This window comes from Ambystoma mexicanum, chromosome 8 (assembly GCF_040938575.1).
Source record: "Ambystoma mexicanum isolate Mex_15411 chromosome 8, UKY_AmexF1_1, whole genome shotgun sequence".
NCBI classification, from domain to species: Eukaryota; Metazoa; Chordata; class Amphibia; order Caudata; family Ambystomatidae; genus Ambystoma; species Ambystoma mexicanum.
The window spans coordinates 369429508-369443087 of record NC_090929.1 but is presented as its reverse complement, the minus strand read 5'-3'; positions in this window follow the sequence as shown (position 1 = coordinate 369443087).

Below are 13580 nucleotides of genomic sequence, written 5' to 3'. Positions count from 1 at the left end.
CTCCTGCCCCCTGTTTCCCCTCTGGAATGTGTGTGGGGATTCGGTACACACATGCGTGGAGAGTTGGCATTCACCAAGGCTAGACATTGGCTGTTGTTCTTGGTGAATTTTCTGGATCTTCCCCAGAAACGGTCACCATAACCAGAAGGTAGTTGGCTCCCACAAGTATGCTGCTCATGTGTCTTTGCTAGTGTTGTGGCAGGTGTTTGGTCACTGGCCTCTTATTGTGTTGTGCCAATGAGTGAACGTGTGCCTTGGGTCAGGCTTAGAGTACTGCTATAGTGTTAACTTGTGCTTGGGGCCTTTGCTTTTGCTCCTAGGTACAACAGGCACCCTTTTGCTGACATTTTTGAGGTGATGCCTTAGCAGGCTCACTTTGGCTGATTGGGCATTGCCCCATTGCCCTAAGTGCCTGCCCAGGATTCAATTATTGGCCAGCTTTTTGTTTACATAATGGACCACTTTTTTGGCCAGAGTAGGACAGTTTCATAAGTTGCTACACTAGTTTTAACCAATGTTACTAAGCAAATGTTTTCAAATTCATGATTTGAAAAAATATTTTGCCAGAAATGCCCCCTTGGATAGGACTCAGTCTGATCTGCATACTAATACATTGTAATGTGTGATTGTTGGCCACTTTTTCATTGGTGCATTGGGCCGATGTTATGCTTCATTCTGACCATGAACCTTAGTGCATAGTTGTGGGATCTGGGCACACTAAGCCAGTGTGAAGTGCATTTTTTTTTGTGAGTAGCTGTGACAGGTGAGTAGCAGCGAAATAACTCTGGTAATATTTTGGTTAGAGGCAGCTTCACATGAGGTGATGGCAGGCACATGGTGTAGGGATGGTCTAGCGAGGACACAGAAGAACTGCACAGTGGTTGGCAAAGGGGTCTGTGGTTCGGACAGGCAAGAGCACAGGGGCATGGGACAGCATTGGACTCAGCAGGAGAGGAGCAGGCGGGTAAAAAGGGGAGAGCGTGGGGGTCGCATGGTTCTGAAAAAGCACATGAAGGGCTGTTGTGTTTGGGGGTAATGAATGGAGGAAATGCTTTTATGCTCTGGAAATACGGCTGTCTGGAGTAGATAGGTCATCATGCAGGGAGATATGATGCGTCATAGATCCCTGCCACAGAGAAGAAAACATTGAGATACGGACATTGGAACCCTGGTATCAAATGTTAGGGTGGTGCTCAGCAGTGTCGCATATGTAAGGAGGGAGTAGGATTGCATACCCTCGTCAAGAGGATATGCCGATTGGGCAGGCAACCACATCAGCAGTAGACTTGTGGGAGGCTCCGTTGGTGATGTTAATTACACACCTGGCATGAATGGGAAAGTGGAGAAGAGGGAGTAGTACATGATGATGCTTAAGGTGACTTTGCAGAGGAAGGTGAAATTGTAAGGGGTGAATGTTATGGAGGTTATTGGTGGAATTAAGGAGGATGACACCTTGGAGATAGGAGCAGAGAAGGGCCATACTTTGGTGACGGGTGGCACAGGCAGCGGTGGTGGTCTAGGGCAGAATTGTTGTCTTCATGGAAAAGGCGCAAGACATTTTTTTAAGTAATTGCCTAGGTTCAGGTAGGAAAAAAACCTGCTCCATTATGGGGTTGGATGCTACCTGTGAGGTTGGGAATTTACTCAAATAGCATGGAGCTCAATTATAAGGGGATGAGTTTGATTTGGTGTTCAGCGTGGGTAAGACAGTAGCCTAGAGAGTGACAGAAAATGTAACATCAACAAGTTGGCAGGGACGGTTAAGATGCTGGATAAGGAGTTAAAGGGAGGTAGGGTTGCAGGATCTATTTAAGCATTGACCCCTTGAACATTTAATTTTGTTTCGCACAAAGTGTTTCTGTCATAAGAAAAGGGCAGGTGAATAAGGGTTAATACATCACCTTTTGTGGCCAGAGAGATGATAAATTATTGGATGTATTTAAAGGAAGACTGTTCGATACCAAAATGGCCCTGTGGACAAAGAAATGGTTGTCACACAGGAATGTAGAGTGTGGGGGCTAAAGTGGCCAAGTGACACAATAAGCTGTCTCTTGGGTTGTTGATTGCACCAATTGTGGCTGCTGTGAATGCAGTGGGGTGGGGAGCTTCATTTACAAGAACCGGCCTATCGACTGCTTTGAGTCCCACCAATGTTTGAGTTGCACAATTTATTCTTGGAATAGTGTTTGAGTTTTGGGACAGGGCTGTCACAAGTATTGCGTTTCCTCAGTTGCTTCTTGTTCAAGGGGAGGAACGAAAGGAAACTAAGAGCTACTGTATGAATTCAATGGGTCTCATTACGAGTTTGGAGGCAGCCATGCCCTTAATAAGGGCATGGGTGCCTCCAAATTTGGGTCCGGGTCCGTGGTCCCTGAATGGGGAAATACCAAGCCATTCCGACTTTGGAGGGCCCGGTATTTCCCGATTCAGGGAACCCAGACCATCCCCATTCCCATTTGAGCCCCAATAGGGCTCATTGGGAAAGGGGAAGGAGCTACCAATGGGCCTGTTCATAACGGGCCCGTTGTTAGCTCCCTGGTCGCCTCGTGGGACCCGCTAAGGACGTCTGGTAAAACCAGACGTCCAGAGCAGGTCCTGCAAGGGGACCTCGTAATAGGGCGGAATGGGTTTAACAGCACCGGCACCTTTACCGGCGCCAGGGTCGTAATGAGGCCCAATGAGTTGTCAGATGAGATTGGTGTACTGATAATGCCTTACAAAGACAGTGGGCCAGCAGTGAGGCAGGGCCTTTTGGGAATCGATCCTTTTTCTTGCATTATTTGTTCAAAAGTGTCACGCGAGAAGCTTTGGTGGAGCTCGTTTGTGAAATATCAAAGCCATGGGTGATGTAGAGCTTTCTGGGTCACATCAATTGTATGTACAGGGTATTTGTGCTGGTCAGAAATGTTTGCAGGGACATTGGGAGGGTGTAAGTGGGGTAATGTTAGCACACCATAGATTGTGTTTGGTGGGTAAATGAAGGTGGACCTCAGATGCTTGCTGCTCATCTTGAGGTATTGCAACAGTGTTCTGATGTGGCGAGATGCACTTCGGCAGAATGACAGGTGCAGAACCTTTCCAATCCATCAGGGACAGGTGGGTTTGACTAAAATGGGCAAAGCAGATGATGCATAAGAATGTGGCTGAATACATGGCAAACAAGATATTTAATTATTGCCCTCTTTGTGTTTTCTTTGTACTGGTGGTGCTGGCACTTTGGGTGGAGAAAGTTCAAAAAGGAATGTGAATATTATTGCTGGCAAAGCTGTGGTTGTTGCAGCCATCAATGAGAGGCTTGATATTCTAGAGATGAGCCAAATTTGGCACATTAATAAAACAACATTTAATAATGAAGTACTCAGAGTTCACAGTAAAACCCAGTTTTATTCATATCCCTATGTTTCTAATTGATATTAGAAAATTTAAGAGTACTTTGGGTTGGTTAATATCACAGGCTACATATAGAATCTTTAGGTGTTAGTTCCTTCATTAGCTCAAACATATCTGGTGGCCCCTACTGGGCACAGCCCATTACAGATACTTCTTTCATTCCATCATTACAATTACACTTGATTCATTGGTTCTGTTCATTCTAGGCGGTGGGTCAAGAGGGATTTCTGTTGGTTGGCCATTTACTCACCAACCTTGGACACCTTGAAGAGATCCTAAAATATGAGAGAAACATAGGGTAGGGGGAGAAGGAAGTCCATGATCTGAACAAATTCCAATTCAAAGTACCCCCCATCATTCCCAGGGCATGTGACCTATATGTTCCTTTGTATTTGGCCTTGTGTATCATCTTATGTGTGTGCTAGGGAGTCTAGCAGGTGTCTTATCTGTACTTGGCTCATAATGAATGGCCAGTGTTTTCAGTGTCTTGATCACGTGTTGGAGAATGAATTACTGAGCTTTTCGCTAATTCTAATGTGCAAGTTGTATTCTTTGTGACCACTTAAGACACCCTTAATCTATCCGTTATAGGGTGTTTTTGCATACTGGTCTCATGCATCTGGACATCAATGGTTGTTTGTGCTCTTATTGAACCTTAATTAGCTTGGGAGTTTACTGCTTCTAATCCTGGGAATTGTTATCTCGTCACTGCATTCTGCACATCCACTACTCCTTTCCATGCATCTGTCCTTGTCGCTTGCTACAAACTACTGGCCGGGTAGCATTAAAGCTTCTAAAATAAATGTGTTTTTATGAATTCAGCATCTGGTCTGAGGCCTTGCTAACTCCTAGACCTGCTGCAGCCTATGTGCTGGGAAAATGACTATACTTCTGTGCTTCTCGCCTCCCTATTGGCGACCTATATTTGTGTCTGTTCATGTTACATTCACCTTGTGCATCTGCCATACATTGGTTTCTCTGCCCATGTGTGCTGCTCCTTACCTGTCTATAATTGTATCTGCCCTATTAGTGTTTTGAGTCCCTCTCTTGGTATTCCAGAATGCTCCCCCCTTCTATGCTATATACAACACAATACTTGTGCTTTCTATTACCTAAATGTAATCCCTACAACCTAACTAATTCTTTATAGCAGAGGCGTGTACATTGATTGTTTACAGTATTGTTTCCTAGAATCTGCCTTAGATGGTCTTGTCTCTCACTCCTAGACTCATGGGGCATCCTGGGTGACTCAGCTGGCATCGTTTCTCACCTGTATGGTAATGGTGAGGAGTACGGGCAGTTATTGGGACTTTTGTAGGGGCAGTAGCCGATACTTGCTTATTCATCTTCCCCATTACCATATGAGTTGGGAGGTATTACGTCTGTTGCAAATTTCCTTGTACAGCGACTTCAAAAACAAAATTGTATTTGTGGATTATTTGCTGCCCAGTGTGGGGAAATGAATACAGCTCTGCAGAAGGAATGAGTAGTGGCTAAACAACCTACTAAGCTCTACCCCACTGATAAACCAACACTCATCCCAATCATAAACGTAAAACAGACATAGCCCGATGGGTACAACTCTTTGACCTTTTGTTGTATCATGGGCCGAGGGCAGGCTGTGCTTTCACCAGTGTGTGAAGTGATAACCATAGCAACCCAAACAGCAATAGCATAAATACTCCAAAATAAAGCACAAGGCCCAATCAAGGTTCTATTATATATATATATACTTTAATTAAACCAAATTAATTAAAAAACCCATCCCTGTGAAGCAAAAAGAGAAAGTGCAGAACTGGCACAGAATGACACTCTGGGTACTTGAGCACGGGTAATCAAGCAAGCAATTGCAGCATTATCACCATTCAAATAATATGTCCTTCAAAAATTGGAAAGGGGTGATTATTAGTCACTATGGTAAAAACAAAGTGGAAACGTGGACAGAGTCTCTTAACAGTACATTCTGCTTGATCCTGGGTGATTTTAAAGCATCAAACTAGGGTTCTCTGCCCTCTCCTTGTCAAACTGGTGTCGAGATATGGCGAGTCATTTTGATCCAGGCAGCAAGTTGGCTTCGAGACAGCATCGGGATTGTGCTGTCAGGATTCACACCTGACCTTTAAAACTGCCCTGGTCCTGTGCCACTGAATTGCAGATATAAGGAGACTGTTGCAGCTATGACACATGGATGCATTATGCTTTTGGCATGGAGCTTTATGAAAGCAGGGTTTGATTAGCAGACTTCCCATTCAGAAAAGCAAATTTTGCATCATTTTATTTTAATTAAAATCATTCCCTTGCAGATAGCAATCCTTCAAATGCCCACCTGCCAAAAAGGTTGCGCACCACACTTGTTAGGGGCGTGCTAATCCACAAGGAAGACACTGTACTAATGCTGTTGGTACTGGTATGTTGAGATCCAGGCTTTGCTGACATGGCCATTTGGAATCTCTGTGAAGATCTCCATTCTTCTCAGCTTTGGCCCAGTTAACTCTTTTCCCATCAGTCGCCTGCTAAGGTATTCAATGGGCTGATCAACCCCTTCTGAGCTCAGCAGTGCAATTCTGTATTTACAGGGGCCTGCCTGAATACCCTACCAAAAGTCTGGGAATTTTAGCGAGTGGGGCCCTGTACAAACTATCTTTGCAGTGTTGAAATCTGTTTCGATGACAGAGTTCTGCTGACCTTGCTGTTATATTTGTAGAGCAACAGGCATCAAATCGGGTCCTCTGTTAGATATGACTTCTTGGGTGGGTGCGAGAGAAGTTCCTTTCCTCTTGCAGGACCATTCACCCACAGCTGGCAGATTTAAAGAGGTCTGAGTTGCCTCTCCTGCCTTATCAGAACTTTTGCAAGACTGGAAGGAGCGCAGTGATTCTTCCATGTTTACATCCATCTAGGATGTAAACATGTAAACATTTTGCCAGATTTCCCGGTCATCTGTAAGTGACAAGCCAGAGTTTTAGAAGCCAGGTCTGGTAGGGAAGCCTTTGGGCCTGGGAGGAGAATAACCAACTCCACACGTGATGTCTTAAGGGGCGAAGGGGATGCTAACATGGAATTTATTGTTCCATATAATCCAAAAACGCCCCTTACATTTGCCAAATGGGCAATTATGAAACACATGAGGGTGTCATTTTCTAAACGGAGAGGTGCAATAGAATGTAAAAGCACAACACACGTGCATGTGCTTTACATTGAAGGTTGAGAGGGGGCAGGAAATGGGATTAATGATTCCTCCTCGCTTTTCCTCTTCCGCATCCAAAATGCACTTCATGCTACTCCTGCATGAGATTCCGATGGAATCTGTCTGCATTTAGCATCTGCTAATAGAAGGCAGATTCCATGGGAATCTATAGTAAACATTGAATAATTTGCAGGCAGCATTTACGTTTTTACAAAACGGAGCATACAACCAAAGTTTATAGAAGATTTTTCCTGTGTTAACTCTAATTTTGCACTCTGTTTTACAAGAGTTAAAAATTGCATGATGGAGGGGACTTAACAGCACGAACATGCTAGCATTGGCAGTCCCCAAACAAAGAACATAGGCATATGACATGCAATAAATGGATGAAGCGTTCAGCCTGGTGTGCAATGCAAGGCCATCTGATGAAGGCCAAAATTGAAACCAAGCTGTCCACTGACCGGTCAAAGCTACACCCTGTACCAGGCTGTACTCTTCAGTCGAGCAAGGGTTTTAAATTCAAATGTTTCCTCTCTTGAAGCATAGAAGCGGAAACCTGAAACTATACATTTTTTAGTAAAGCATCAAGGACATGTGGCAGCTATCCAAAAAGCCTATGAAGCTGCATTCAAAGACAAGCGCACAGGCACATAGAATAAAAAAACACATATGGGAGGTTGGAGACAAGGGAATGCAGTCAAGCCTTTATCATTGGTGCCATCTTGTCATGAAGCCAGTCTGAGCAGTGTAATGATATGCACCTTGCTAGGAATGTTTTCACAGACCTCTTGTGAGGGATGGATAAATACTTAGCCTAAGCGGTTAAACTGAGTGTCCATTAAAGTAGACAGAAACTCAATTAATGGGAAGCATAACAGATTAGCCAAGCTTCACTATACGAGAGTATGACAATACACCACACAATCTGCATCGCAATGCATGTTGCACATACAGTTATCAGACAATAAAAGGCTGATTCAGCATTGATGATTTCATTAAGCGGGTTAAGAATTAACGTTTTAACCCAACAATCTAAAAGTGCTTGAACTTCTAAACCAAGCTATGTAAACATATTTTGAAATAAAATTGACTGCATTCAAATCATTTGCAGTTTTAAAATACAATTACAGCTATAATTGGCAGTCTAAGATCCCTTGGCCAAAAGAGTGGCAGCAAATAACGTTCCCGCAAATCCTTGTAACCTGAGAAAGGGTCAGTCGCTTCTTCAAGCAACGATTTGGTGGCAGATATCTTTCTTCGGCCGGGCCTCCCTCTGGAACAGCCTCCCTGCCTCCCTAAAAGTTGAGGAGAATCATCTCCGGTTCCGGAAGCGCCTCAAAACATTTCATTTTGCTTCTGCTTTTTCCCCTCCTCTTCCCTTGTGACTTTCTGGCCGAAACTGAAACTGGACTGGTTTCCTGTTCACCTTCTGATCTCGGGCCCAGGTCCCCTCCCCCGCCAGTCACACACCTGCACTGCCTTCCTGGCAACCCCCACTTTTGGGGACTGTTTCTGTATCTCTACAGTCCCACTAAGAGCACTTGACACCTGTTGTCTGCACTTACCCTTGCACTTGCCACCTGCTGGCCGTACTTTTACTTACTGTTATTTATTTTATTATGTACTGCACTGTCCCCTACCTTTGGTTTTGATTCTCGGGTTCTATTTTGAGAAGGCACCCAACCCGTCTCACACCCACTTTAACAAATACCCCGTGTCACACTGGATTAAGAACCAGGCTGGTGTGTAACAATTAAATATTTGTAAATTTTTAGAATTCAAAGAAAATCAAGAAAATCAAAATTAGGGCAAAAGCCACTGTGGTGTGGCAGTATACATACAAAAATCCCACAATACAGTTACTTCACACCCCTAACATAACATACTTAAACCTGTAATAGAAATGGAAGCAAAATTACTTTTCTTCAAAATAACAGATATCACACAAGTTATGCACTCCCCCTGCAACACTTCCCCCAACCACCTGCTAACTAAAATCTTTGTGGATGGAAAGTAGTGGCAAGGAGTCAGTATGAAGAGGGAAAACTCAATTTTAAAATTCAATCCACCACTCCAGGATGGGAGGCTAGAAACTTTCAAAAGGAGCAAAATGGCATACTCGGATTGTACTTGTTACTTGTATCTCAGTTTATAACTGGGTAGGATAGCTATGACAGAAATTTGTGTGGCTGCACTTAAATGATAAGGACGTTTACAGACTAGTGAATAGGGCACCAAAGCAATGTAATAGAGGTAAGAAAATTGATTTTAGGGGGGAAACTGCATGAATAAAACATACTCTCTTATTTTACACAGACCTCAAAATGACAAGCAGCTAAGAAAAGGGGCTTAGTTGTCAGAATCGGAAATCGGTTTTTGGATGAGAAACAAAGGCACATATCAAACAGGATTATGAGGGAAAAGGAATATTCTTAATGGAATGATGTTTGGGGGTTTTTTGTATGGGAAAAGTGCAAATCGGAATTTAGCGAAAAACACAATACATGGGCAAATTCGGTTTTTGTTGCATCATGACAGGTTCCACTTAGGCAATATTTTAATTGATATGTTATTAAGGAAAGACACTGCATGCAGGGAGTTAATTTAGAATTTTACCCAGCTCACACTGCATACCTCCTTATAAGGGAATGTATTTATTTATTTCAAAATGGTACTAAGGACTTACACAGATAACTGAAATAATTATAAAAGGATTACGCTAACAGATAAGGACCAACACAGATTCTTCTAAGGAAAGGTGACCAGCTGATACTGGCAATTTGGGATTTTGTATGGGATTTTAATATGATTTGAATAGGGTGCAAGTGTAAAAAAGCGGGATATGCAGTTTTTGGGTCCTGGGTGATATGAAAGTTACAAGATAAGCTTGAGTTTGGGAATTTGGACAGCCAGCGAGATCACTGGACAGCGGGGACAAGGATCTTGTTACTGGGACAGCGGGTCCAGAGATCTGGTCACCGGGACAGCTGGGCTTCTCCCGGATGGGATCAGCTGGGCAAGGTCTGGCCACTTAGGACCTCCTAGATGGGATCAGCTGTCTTTCCTCCTTTCTACCTGGATTATTATGTATATCTGGATCTGGATATATGGTTCTGCCTGGATGGAATCAGCTGCCTCCTGATCTGTTTTTAGAGTCTGAATCTGGATAGTGAGATGTATCTCTGCTTTCCTGGATCTTGGGGTCTGTTGCTTGTCCCTAGTGTTTCCCTGTCTCCCCATTATATAGGCAAAGTGACATCATAGAATTTTACAATCTGAGGGGAAGTACCCAAGAATTAGTCCTATCCTAGGATAGAGAAATACGGGAGGGAGAGCCCCAAATAATAGCACAGGACAAAGGGCTATCAGTGGAAGGAATACAAGAGGGGGAGTCCTGTCTAAGGAGTTAAAGCTAATTGCAATTTAGTTATATGCAAAAGAAATTTGAGGAGTATCTGCTCCTATATTGTAGCATAATTTATGCATATCCAAAGGATGGGTATGAGGACAAAGGAAAAGAAATACACGCACTCATGTAAGTTAAATTAAATAGAATCTGAGAATAGTTTTTTATTATCTCTTCTCAGTCATTAAACAAAAACTGGATTATGAATTCCAATAGGTAAGGCAGACATTGCATTTAAATAATTATACAATTTTTCCGCATTGTCAGATGAATGCTGCATTGGAAACTTTTGCAGCACATGTATAACAGACCTGGGTGAGTGAATACATAAGAATACCGTATAATGACATTTCAAAGCGAAAGACACATATACAGGCTCCAATTTTTGCTTTTAAGTACATTACTTGTTCTTCTCTTAGTTCACCTAAAAGTAATGCCAGGTACGTTACACATATATCTCAAACGCATAGAAACAACATGAACATTTATTGCTCTAAACACAAAACCTTGGATAGGTCTGACAAAAGCCAGGCTAGAGGGTGACCAAAGTGGATCGACGTCCTTGACCTGAATCGAACCCACAATTGTAAAAGGGGAGGGGGGACCTAACAACCGAAGGTAGCAGGGTCCCTGGACGTTTCGGCTAAACAGTGGGTCACAGCCTTCTTCATGGAGCCAAGGTATGGGGACCCCTGTGGAGAATGGAGGGGAATAATGGTTATAACACCATATATATTGTTTGGGTGCAGTGTATAGTGCAATGAAGTGTTAAAATATTAAGATACTAATAAACAAACACATTAAAAAGGAGACTCTGGTAAACTCATAACAGTGGTCAAAAACTGACCTTGCTCTGGACTAAAACCTGGGTGTTGGCCAGGTGACTGACTTTGACGAATTTCAGCTGGATACTTTCAAGGATGTATGTGGTTAAACTCTCACATCATGTAGCTGTGGGGAACAGGGAAGAATAGAAACGTACACCTGGGTAAATGTGACAACCAGGATATGAAGTGATAAAGAAACAAATGGAGGTTGCACATCTAGAAAGCTGGTTACCTTATTGGGGGAGCCGAATTCCCAAGGAAGTCAAAAGGGCTAGGAAACCGGGCTGAGTTGGTCAGCAAGAGACCCGGGGTGAGTCGAGTCTGCAGGAACAAAATCGTACAGGGAAGAATAGAAACGTACACCTGGGTAAATGTGACAACCAGGATATGAAGTGATAAAGAAACAAATGGAGGTTGCACATCTAGAAAGCTGGTTACCTTATTGGGGGAGCCGAATTCCCAAGGAAGTCAAAAGGGCTAGGAAACCGGGCTGAGTTGGTCAGCAAGAGACCCGGGGTGAGTCGAGTCTGCAGGAACAAAATCGTACAAAGGGACCCCAATGTGTAGTAGGTTAATGCCAGAGCTATGAACGTTAGCAGGGGCCATAGCCACGTAGAGAAAAAGGGGTTGTTACCTAGTAGCTGCTGGTAGCTCCAGCCGTGTGTGTCCGTGTGGGCAGCGCAGTACCATCTGAAGCTGAGAGCACAACGTGGTGCTGCGCATGTGCGGAACTTGAAGATGCTGTTACCCGGCGCATGCGCGGTGCTGCGCATGTGCAGAACTGGAGGACGCTGCTACCCAGCGCATGCGCGGCGGGGACAGAGTGGTGTTATGGCAACCAATGTTGTTGTCGAAGGGGCCTGGCAATGAAGAAAACCCACGAGCCGCGCGTAGCAGGGCTGGGGGACACTGTAACCCAGCGCATGCGCGGCGGGGGCGGCAGCCTATACTAGACGCAGAGGGGCCTGGCAACAGGACAGCCCCTCGGTCCTGGTGCACCTCGGGACAAGGAAAGCACTGTAAGTGCAGGAACACCCTCATAAGGGATACACAGCACTGCGGGGGGGGTGTGTGTGTTGAGGCATTTGCGTCGCAGGAAGGATAGAATGCTCAAGTATCCCGTGTGCTCCATAAAGAAGTGGGCTACGCTCAGGGAGAATGAAAGGAACAATGTTAACAATGAGATCCATTAAGAGGGGAAGAGCTAAAACTGGTGTGGTGGCTCAATTTCATTGAGCCCCAGGGTTGTGGATTGGAGTTTGTAAACCCACCATTTCTCTTTGAAATTAAGAGAGTTGGTGATGTTGTGAGTATTGAAAACTTTGTCCGCCACCCACCATTTGAAGCTGTCAGGGCCATGTTGCAGTTCAAGGAAATGTGCCACAAGGGGGGCTGCCATAGTTTTGCAGCGGATTCTGGAACGATGTTCACCAATTCTTTTGTGAACTGGCCTCGATGTTTGTCCCACATAGCGTAATTTACAAGGGCATTCTATAATGTAAATTACGTTGCAGGTCTTGCAGTTAGTAAAATGTTTTAGTTTCCATTCCTTGTCACCAATCATGAACGAGTTCATTTTTTTGGTTTGTTTACATGCCGAGCAGTTGCCGCACGGGTGGTGGCCGTTGATCTCTCTCAGATTCCACAGTGTAGAACGTGTATTGGTTTTGGTCATTCTGGCATGTGTAAGCATGTCTCTGAGATTCTTAGATCTTTTTAATGCCATCCTTGGTAGCGGTTCCTGTCGGAGGCTAAGCTGTATCAATGGCCAGAATTTTCTTATTGCCCCTTTGAGTTTGGTAGTGTTGGGGCCAAAGGTGGTGACACATGCCATGGTGGTTTCTTGTTGGGTGTCTAAAATTTTGGGTGTGAGAAGTGCTTCTCTGGGTGTAAATCTTGCTCTTTTCTGTGTATCTCTAAGGAGCTTTCTGGGGTAGCCCCGGGCCTTCAAATTAGTTACAAGAGCTGCTGCATTCACCTTGTAATCTTCTGTGTCTGTACAGTTTCTCCGTACTCTAAGAAACTGACCGTAGGGGAGATTGTTTCTTAGGTTCCGCGGGTGATTGCTTTTATAATGAAGCACTGTGTTACGGTCTGTCTCTTTTTTAAACATAGTGCATTCCAAGCTGTTGTTCTTAGATTTGATGGTAAGGTCCAGGAAATTAATGCTGATGTTGCTGCTACTGATCGTAAATTTGATCTCGTCCGTACGGTTATTGATCCATCCAAAGAAGTCTGCCAGGGTTCTACTTTCTCCTTTCCAGATGAAAATAATGTCATCGATGTATCTGTACAAAAGTATAATGTTGTCAAGGTACGGATTGCATAGATTGAGAACGTTATTGTATTCATATTCAGCCATGAATATAACTGCCATGCTGGGGGCAAAGGCCGCCCCCATGGCAGTACCACGAATTTGCAGATAAAAAGTTTCTTCGAATTGGAAAAAGTTGTTTGTTAGAGCTAGTTCCAATAGTTCAACTATAAAGTTGATCGGAACTCTGGTTTGTAGCATATGGTGGGTAAGGTGGTGTCTGATACATTCGACCGCTGCTTCTTGGGGGATGCTCGTGTAGAGGCTATTGATATCCATGGTTACTAGTATGTCTTCGGAAGGGTTAAAAGGTTGGTGTTCAAATCTGTTTATTGTAGCCATGGTGTCTCGCAAGTACGTCAGAGTTTTCTGGCTTAAAGGTTTTAAGAAAAAGTCAATGAATTTGCAGACAGGTTCCAGCACTGACCCGCACCCTGATACAATAGGTCTTCCAGG